The sequence below is a fragment of the Uranotaenia lowii genome, chromosome 2, assembly GCF_029784155.1.
Source record: "Uranotaenia lowii strain MFRU-FL chromosome 2, ASM2978415v1, whole genome shotgun sequence".
In the NCBI taxonomy this organism is placed as follows: domain Eukaryota; kingdom Metazoa; phylum Arthropoda; class Insecta; order Diptera; family Culicidae; genus Uranotaenia; species Uranotaenia lowii.
In genome coordinates, this window is record NC_073692.1 from 232,071,053 (window position 1) to 232,081,630 (window position 10,578).

Genomic DNA, 10,578 nt, shown 5'->3' on the forward strand with positions numbered 1-10,578 from the left:
CAAATGGAAGTGGATTGTGGTTCGTCAGTTACGGTAATGGGTTTTCATCAATATTCTTCGTTTTTCAACACGAAATAAAAAAAGTCGTTTTTTTATTGAAGCGTGAGAAATACAAACATTTTACTTTGAAGAATGTAATATCTATCCTCGACCTTGGTGTGGAAATCGAGAAAAGATTCGCTGAGCATATCGCGCTTATGTCCGCGAAGGATTTGCTACTCTGGTATTTATGCGTCGTAACACCAAAGACATCGACGACGTTTATGCGATCAAAACAGTTTACTGCTCCTCTGTTCGTAGCATTATGGAATACGCCGCCCAGCTGTGAGATCCCTCTCAGAGCACAAACTGCTACCTTCTAAACGTGTCAAGCGAAGCTTTACGGCGACCGGCGCACACAGGGGCAGGGATGCATTTTCTCTATGGAGAATCTCCGCGGTGCGAGTTTTCTTAATCCCCGCAGAGTTTCTCTGCATTTCACCACGGAGATGTGAAACTAACACCACTGCACTGGAGAGAAATTTTAAATTCAACACCTACGAGCGTGAGAATCAGAGCTCTTATGTTCCCGACATTCACCACCGAGAAAACCGATCGATCCAATTATTGAACACGAAAACATTGCAGATGATTGTATACATTAAGGGGTATTTGGTTTGATAGTATACTTGAAGGGGCAATTCCAATTGGACTGGCAACAAAGAAAAAGTTTGTTTATCTGAAAAAGAAATGTTTTCATATCCGTAGCTGTCATATATATATAAGTTTTCTATAAATGAAAAATGTTGTTTTTGTGAAAATCTTTTTTTTTTTTTAATCATTACAACTTTTTTTAAAGTTCAAGCCGAGTATTTAAAGATTTCGTATTTATCAGATTACAACATTTTTAAACATTATTATACAGGGCGTTCATAAATTGGTTATAAGGGAAAAATGGCACTAAGTGGTAAAAATCCTAAAAATAATATGATGTTTTTAACGAAGTGATTTTTTGAATCAAAAACAAATGTTTGAGAAGGTTTTTTTACATCAACCAAAATAAATCGATCAACTGATGCATCACTCAAAACGATCAATTGACAAACACACAGAAAAAAATTTGGACTATTACGTGTCATTGAAAATGGTTACCTTTAAAATAATTCAACCTGTAATTCAGAAATCACATAATTTTCAATTGATTGGTTGAAAAGTAAATGTTAAATCATTTGATATTACAGCAAATGTCCTGTAACAAAAAGGAGCAGGACATGTACTGTAGTTTTACAGGTCGAAGCATTATTTTTAAGTGAGAGCATTATTTACAGGCTGGTTTCGTGCATATGAATGTAGTGTGTCTTCGCTGTTGCTGCCAGTCACGTCAAAGAAAAAAAACACCGCAGGCCGTTAAAATTTCAGAGAACTCCTTAAATTTGGCCAGAAAAAACCGTTAAAAGACAATAAAAGTTCTGAAAACTTAGCGTACCAAGGCCGAAAACATCGCTAACGATGAAAGTAAGTTTTAAAATGGTTTTGTTTAGCGATAATTTTAATATTTTCTACCCCCCGTACAGCTCGCAGTAGATGCGAAAAACGAACTTCACCATCCGGCCGGACAAACACCGGAACAGTTCCAGCGCCAAACGAGGTGAAAACTGGGCAAAAACGACCATGCATCATCAACAGCAGCGGTAGAAGATTTTACTTTGGCGAAAAAACAACATCATCACCCGTCCAGATCCTCAATCACGATTGCGACCACACCACCAGTCACAACATTCCGGAGGCCCGAGTGAGAACCAACACCATAGCAGCCAATTTTGGGGCGCAGAAAACGCACCGAACCACCTGCGTCGGCGCCCTTTATTGGTAAAGTAAAAAAAGCCATTAAATCGAAAATTGTTCATTGATGTATTGAGGTTATTGTAATAAATAAATAGTGTACGAATACAATTTGGTTTGTTCATTAATGAAATTTAATTCTATTATAATAAATCAAAATAATTAAATTACGTGCAGATTTCATAACTGGTCGCTTAAAATTACAGGTCGCTTGCAATTACAGATCGCTTGCAATTACAGGTCGCTTGATATTACAGGCCTGTAATTTTAAACTATCCTGTGAATTGCCATGTCCTCGACCTGTGAAATTACGGTAAATGTCCTGCTCCTTTTTGTTACAGGACATTTGCTGTAATTTTACAGAAAATAGTTTTTGCTGTGCACCTGTAAGAATAAGGAATGGTTACCGTCTTATGGCACATCACTTTCAACCTCCAGCTTGCCTTACGTTCGGCAAAGCCAAGTCACCGAAAAAAGCAGGTGATTCTCGTCGGTGAGAAAATGTGCCACTCTACGGTGCTCTACGGTGTAAACATTTATGCTCTAATGTGAGGATCTGGTGGTGGCGCGAGTTTGAGTTAGTGTTATGACACTCGAGTACTTCGAAAGCAGATAGAGAGTGGTGAAAAACTAACAATCTCTCCGGAGAGTTCGTGGCAATAATAGTGTGGTGTTGAAATTCTCCGGCTCCGTAAAATCTCCACGGAGAAAAGCATCCCTGCACAGGGATTAATGAACAAAAAAGGTGATCATAATTATTTGCGGCCAAACGGTACACGTTAGACATTTGATGTCTTCGAGACATTTTATGTAAATTAAATGATCTTCCATACTTCATTAAGTAAAATGTAATTAACTTACTAAGGTGGGAGATAAAAAAAAATTATTTATTGAAATACTTAGTTTTGAAGCTTGACATGTTCAATAAAGTTGTAGATCATGTAATTTTAAGAAACTTTGTCGAAGACATCATCAAAATTGCATTTGAAACAAAAAAGTTACAAGCATTTTAAAAAATTAATAAGTACTTTTCAGTTTTTATTAAATAAATTTTTTTGTGTATGATTTGGAAACTTAATATATCAGGACAAATTGTTTGAACTTTGTTGAACATTTTAATAGAAAAAATCGTCTTCCAAATGAGATAAAACAATTAATATGGTGAAAATTGCCTTTTTTCGGACAGTTTAAACATCAAGAGTTCGGACGAGTTCGTATGATTTTATGAATGGATTTTGATATTCAGGTTATAAGTTTCAGAATCATGTTTGAATGAAGGAACGGTTTTTAGCGGAAAAATCTTCTATAAAAATCCATCGAAACGAAACGAAATGAAATGAAAGATGATAGAAATAATGGTTTAATTGTTGTATACAATTTGGGGATGTCATCAATTAAATTAAACGATTAATGTTTACAAATAACACTATAACATTCAAAATATTAAAAAAAAAAAAAAAAAACGATTGTACAAAAACAGGTTTTTAAAAATGCTCTACTCTTCTTCACTAGCGTTTTCATCCAGTGAAATTTCACATCGTAATAATTTCAATGTTTCTTCTGACAACATACTATTTTTTCGGGAAGGTTTCGGCCAGATGCTTGAAATGTATGGATCTGAGCTCAAAAGGAGTCGATTTAAAATATCCCGATTACAATATTTTCTCGAAAATTTTCTAGAAAAGTTGTTCCGAAATGTTCTAAAATATTTGTTTTGAGCTTCTTCTGCCTCTTCAGACAACATTCCAATAGGTAAAATTGCATTTTGAATCATCTCTGCTCCATGAACCAAAATTTTGTGCATTGTTGGTGTCATGGGACACCATCGGTACAGGCGAATATACAAATTAGCTGTTTCTAAAGCATAATCTGCAAATTTTCTGGTGTCGATTTCAAATCCGCATGTTATTCCTTCCAGAAAAATTTTGAGACGGTGCAGTAAAGAAACGTCAATTCCTGTAATTTCAGCTGATTTTCCCACCTCTTCAAAAAAATTTCGCGCTGTGTTCCCGTTGTTGGTATTTCCACCACCTTGTTTTGGAAAATCAACAGCAATTGCCATTTCATCTAGAAATGCCTTTTGGAGTTCCTGTTTTATTTGTTTAACTTCTTCTTCGTCTCTCGGTGTTTTAGCTTGCCATGACAGGATAGGAATCTTGTAAGCTAGATGAAGCAAAGCTTCAAATATTCTTAACCGTCTGCAAACTAAAAATCCACGGAACAAAACGGACCTCAAGACGGCGGTTAAGGAGATCTGGGAGAGTATTCCGTCCACAGTGACCAAAAACCTTGTGGAATCGATGCCACGACGCTTGCAGGCTGTGCTGGATGCCAAAGGAGGACATACCAAATACTAAATGTGTGATTTTAACTTTTTATGAACTTTTTCTGAACTTTTTCCGAACTGTTTTAATTAGTTTTGTAAGAAAAACTTGAACTGTACGCTCAATTTTGCCACGTCTGAATTGGTGTTTTTTTTTATTTTTTTTAATCAAGTGAAAATGTAACAGTTATCATTTAATTCTTTGTACTACATGAGAGTAAAAAGAACGGATTTTATGAATTAAAAAAAATTGTTTTTAATTATTCACTTTTTAACCCCGAAAAATGCAAATGTTCCGATAAATCATGTGTGTACGCTCAATTTTGCGATTGACTGTAATAATTGTTTGCCCTGCTTGGGAGACCAATTCTGTTTTTTCCAATTCAATTATTTTGTTCTGTATATATTTAATTTCTTCCACTATAAGGGAAGGAGCTTCTTTTACAAATTGAAACCTTATCGGTCTGCAAAACCGGGGAGACGAAGGCACTTGATTTTGCCAAACCACCTTTTCCGTACCATCCACAAAGGTTCGCAGTCGGATTGGAACCATCGAGCTTTGGAAGACCGATGAATCATTGTTTCCTGTTTCATCATATTTTAAATTAAATTAATTTTGTTGCGAGCCATCACAACCCCACTTTGAGATGAGCTCGAGATTCTGTGTTTGTTCTGCTGGTAATGTCTCTAAAACGTCATTGAGATAAAGACATATGCTTGACGATGTGTTGTTCATTAAAGCTTGCAAATTTATTTCAGCACCTAATTCTGATAAGGAAATAGCAATCTCTTCAGGATAACAGAGGGCTTTTTCTTTTTGAATACATGAGTAAGAAGGATACAGTTTTTTGTTGTAACCTCTTATCACTTCATACTGATGACGGGATAAGTTAGCTTTAATACTGTCTAAGTCGGAGGGACCTCGACCAAAGAGCAATCCCCCCAGTTCTTGGTCTAGAGCCACGAGAACTGATCCGGGGTGGGCACTACATCGGCCTCTTTTTCGGCGACTTGACTGGCTCTCGACGGCAACGGAGGCCTTCGAGGGCGGTCTTGGGCAAGGCAAGGACTCCACTGGATCGTAATCAAACACCGGTCTTTCTATTTTTATATGTATATTGTTATAAACTTACTGTTGTGTGATGTTAAGTGTAAGCCGGCTGGAACGCTGCATCGCTGGTGGACGATGGTGGTCGATGGCTGGGTTGCTTGGCTGGACAAACGGTGGACAATTTGGCGATCACGTGGACGATCAGGTGGACGAGTGGGTGTTTGATGGCTGGCCTGGTGGATCAATGAAACTGCGGATGGCCGAAACTAACCTTAACTCAACCCACGGTGGGTTGCACCTGCGGTTAGTTCGGATGGAGTTTGGCTTTGCTGCTTTGTGGCTCGATTAAGCTAATCCCGCACTGCTTGGTTGCTTCCCGACAAGATGGCTGAAGCACCTTCACACACCTGGCTTAACCCGGCTTGGCTCAAATTTGAGCAAGTTAATGAAATGGGTCCTAGGAAAAATGGTCCATTAGCACGGCGTAGGGATCAAACTTTATCTCGTTTGGTACCTGATTTCTTCGTGATATGAATCTTCACAAGAATCTTTCCACTGACTGGTCAAATAACTTTATATGCACTTATTTGAACTGCACTGACCGAGGTACGAGCGTGGAAAGACTTAGTCAGATACATGCATTGGCCGGCAGACCTTAGTTTTTTTCCTTTTTTTGTTCTTTTTAGCCTTTTCCGTTAGTGTGTCCAACCTTACATTTTACCTGTGTCCAACATTTTCCAATCAAAAACCTTTTAGCTTGTTCCTTGTTTTGTCTTGTGTTTCTGTACGTGTTGTGAGTTGTGAGATTTGCCTGCATGTAATTTAAAGAGATCGTTGGGAGCACCTAGCTAGCTTAACCTAATTTCTTTTATTAACAATATTTTTCTTTCTTCAATCAATTCATTCAATACTTTATTTGATATTTGGTTCACGACTAAATAACTTAACGTTAAGCGACACATATTTATTTAAACTAAAATTTGTGCTAATGTTTCGTGCACGTCTTCATATGTCGCTTGCCTACATTCAGGATTATCAAAGCTTCGCAACGTGGGGTGCGTTCACACCTTCGTTCGCTTTTCCTGAGTGTTTCTAGGAAGGTGGTAAATGGCAAAACGCTCAACCGGTAACAGCTTCGACAAATATTTCCATAGCTTTTGTGGGAGACAATGCTATGCATTTACGTTTTTTTTAATTTTGTCAAATCTTTACGCAAATTCGATGCATTCGATGCAATGAGGCATCAGATTTACCAACAGATCTTAAAGTCATTTGGGCTGCGTAAGTTAATTCAGCTGAAACATTTTCTCTTCAACTTTTTGTACGGCGCCGTTTGCTAACATCACTCAAGTTTTCAAAAGTTGAAATTGGTCGACCTTGGTGTTTTTTTCTGGTTTACCCCAGTAAGGAAAAATTATTGATCCTTGATGCCAATTGCTGTGCATTTTGAGGAAAGCAATTTTGTTGTAGCTCGAGGCTTTAAACTTCTTCATAAACTCAGCCTTAAATCTAGATAAAATTTGTTTGAGTTCATCTACATTGTTTTCGGGGCACTGAAGTAGCTTTCGAAGGTGGTTTTCAAGATAGAGAAACTTATCGCTGAGCAGTGTTCGGCATTAAAGCGCTAATCGCTAATTTGTCTATTCCGTTTTTGTTAAATAATTATCGTTTTAATTCAGTTTTTGACCAACCGTTTGGACTAACAGATAGATAAACTCCACCACAAGAAATCAGTCAAGGAAGAATGCTGATATATGGTTTTTTCTTGTGTCTGGCGTTAAATCTCTAATCGCTAATTAGTCCGCTACTTTTTTGCTGGCAAATTTATTTTATTACGGGATTGCTGTTGAAATAACGGATAAACAAACTCCACTAGGTGCCATTTTTCAAGCCGGAATGCTGATAAATGTTATTTTCTGCAAGGTGATGGAGTTCTTTCAGCCGTAATTTTTCTAAAAATAAAGTTATAAAATAAATACATAAACAAAAATGTAGCGGACTAACTAGCGAATAGCGGTTTAATGCCGACCTCTGTCGCTGAGTTTTTCTGAGGACAATTTTCCATAATCTCCATCATTTTTTTTTACGGAAACTTCATGTTTGGACTCTGTATAAAACACCATAAACCATATAACTTTATCATCTTTCATTTCATTTCGCCAATCATAAAGTTGGTTAAAGTATACTATGTCTATATTCAAAATCATAATCTATTTAATATATGACTGCCACTGATTGAAGAAAAAACAATAAAGTTTTGTTTGAATTTTTTAAAAAAGATTTTACGACTGTTTTTGGGGAAAAAACCTATTATTAATAGGAAGTTTGCAAAACTTCCGCTAAAAACCGTTCCTTAATTCAAACATGATTCTGAAACTTATAACTTGAATAACAAAATCCATTCATAAAATCATAAGAACTCGTCCGAGAACTCTTGATGTTTTAACTGTCCGAAAAAAGGCAATTTTCACCATATTAATTGTTTTATCTCATTTGGAAGACGATTTTTCCTATTAAAATGTTCAACAAAGTTGTGTGGTTTTGCAATTCAAACAATTTGTTCTGATATATTAAGTTTTCAAACCATACACAAAAAAAGTTATTTAATAAAAACTGAAAAGTAGGGGAGAGTGGGGTATCGTGGGCCATGGGGAAACGTGGGCCACTTTTAATATCTCAAATGTGTGTTGAGATAAAAATCTCAAACCAACTGTCATCCTAGTCGCTTTGCGTGAGCATATATTCCTATATGTTGTTGACTGAAATAAGCATCATATGCTTTTTTTATTTATCAAGCTAAAAAAAGTTTGAAAAAACTACTTACATAATTAAAAAGACACCCGCTAATTTTATCGATGGGGAACCTAAAGTGCATAACAAAAATATGTTCATACGCTTATGATCTTAGTTTTGTCATGATCTTCCATGTGGAAAAGGAATTTTTGATAAAACATCAATAGGTCACACAAACGCAACCAATTTGCAAATCATAGCTTGTGGGAAATCGTGGGCCACACATCTTGAATCACCTATATTTTTATGTTTTTATGCACATTCAGAACTAAAAATACGTTTAACCTATCTGTAAAGTTTTCTTATGGCAAATGAAGAGTTATGAAAAATATTTTGTCCATCCTATATAAGAAATTTTGCCAAAACGCGTGCGAGCCAGGTTTTGGAATCTATGCGATCATACACAGCTCTCTTTTTTTATTACATCATCTGAAATTGCTTTAAAATAACGAAATTAATTAGGAAATCACAGTTTTGGGTCAACTCATAAACTTTGCATGTTATTTGGTCAATTTGGATTTGGTGGACCACGATTCCCCATCATTTTTCAAAATCCAAAAAAATATAACTTTTTTCCAAACAGTCAGAATTTGGGGAAAATAACTTATTAAAATTTTCAAAAAAATACCTTATGACACCTTGAAAATGTAGAAAACCATACCATTTTTTATTTTCATTTTATCTTTTATAATAAAGAAGTTATGGAACAACGAAAAAAAGTGACCCATGATTCCCCACTCTCCCATACTTATTATTTTTTTAAATGCTTGTAACTTTTATGTTTCAAATGCAATATTGATGATGTCTTCGACAAAGTTTCTTAAAATTACATGATCTACAACTTTATTGATTATGTCAAGCTTCAAAACTAAGTATTTCAATAAATAATTTTTTCATCTCCGTCCTTCGTAAGTTAATTACATTTTACTTAATGAAATATGAAAGATCATTAAATTTACATAAAATGTCTCGAAGACATCAAATGTCTAACATGTACCGTTTGGCCGCAAATAATTATGATCACCTTTTTTGTTCATTTACCCCTGTGTGCGGCAAAGCTTGTTGTCTACGGCACCTTCCTTGGAACGAACCACTTCGACTCCTGCCTTACGAGCAAAGGTGTGCCCTGATGAATATGGCCTCACTAGAAAAACGTCGGACTGAACTTCAACAAGTTTCCATTTTTGATGTCTTGACAAATCGTATCGATTCCCCTTACATAAGCTAGGTTACTGATGTTATCGTAGAATCCGTCAGGGTTTTTCTCCTAAACATCATCATTCACTATAAAATTATAGCTTTATTACATTATATTAAATAAAAATTAAATAAGTGTTGTGGTATACACATTTTGAATCTAAACCTGCTTTTAAGTTAAAATATCACAGTTCTTTGCGGTAAAATTTTAACAAAAGCTATAAAAAAAGTATGGCTATAAATGAGGCTTAAAATGTTTTTAAATTTAAGACAAAATTGTTGAAGTTATGAAAACTCCAACCGGAAACGTAATGAAAATGAAAGTCAAGTTCCATAGCTCCTGTGGTTATGCAACGTAAGGTAAGGACTCACCGATATTTCTTTAGTAATTAATAACCAATATTTTACAAAACTAATCTAACACCATTTTCCAAGAACTCAATCGGTCTTTTGAAAACTCTAAGAAGAAACAATAATTTAAAAGCTTAATCTGAAAGGTCAACCGTACCTATCGAGAGAAAAAACAACGATTTACGAATTCACCAAAATCCAATAAGATGAAACATAATCTCATTGATTCCGGTCTGCATTATTCTGGTCCTTCATCGTAAACCAAAAGCAATGAAAACGGTGCACGACCAACATCAGTGAACTCTCCGCATTAGCTTTCTTGCTTTGGCGGCCCACATTAACTGAATTAATTTTAATTAATTTGAACACAAAACGCATCTAGCTGCCGTTTTACAACAAGGCACCTGAACCTGAAATCCTGCCTCGACAGTACTCAACATAATTACCTTTTGCCTTTCCAGATACATATTAGCTTCGGGTCGGAATGGTTGTTCCTGGGATCTACTCAAGGACGATTCAGAGGGAGGGTGGTCGTGGATTAACAAGCCAAATGATTTATACTAACTAAACCAAAACGCTCTGCTGCTGCCTCCCGGTCTCGGCTTGGCTTGGCTGGGAAAGTGGAGATTAGTGTTCAGTTGAGCAGCACACCAACACATAAAACGGTGGCCTAATGATTGGAAAGTTTAGCCTTATCATGATGCTAATTAGCCGAAAAAGTGAGAAGAGGCCGGGTTTTACCTGTTTAAAATTTGGCAATGTTCACGTTTTCTGTCTCGCCGAACGAAAATGTCGAGAAACCACAGCGCTATGAATAAATTTGTCTGGCTGTGGTAGACGTTTTTTTTTTGGTTAAATTTGATAAATACCCTGACGATTACCGAAACGAAGGTAATTAAGCTTAAAGTTTAAAGTCACGTACGAATAGTAGAACTTTCGATTCAAGAAAATTGTGTTAAATTTGAATCGATTTTATTCGTTGGACTGAAGTCTGCACCGGCTTGTGAAATGATGTACTTATACAAATATAAGTACATCCACA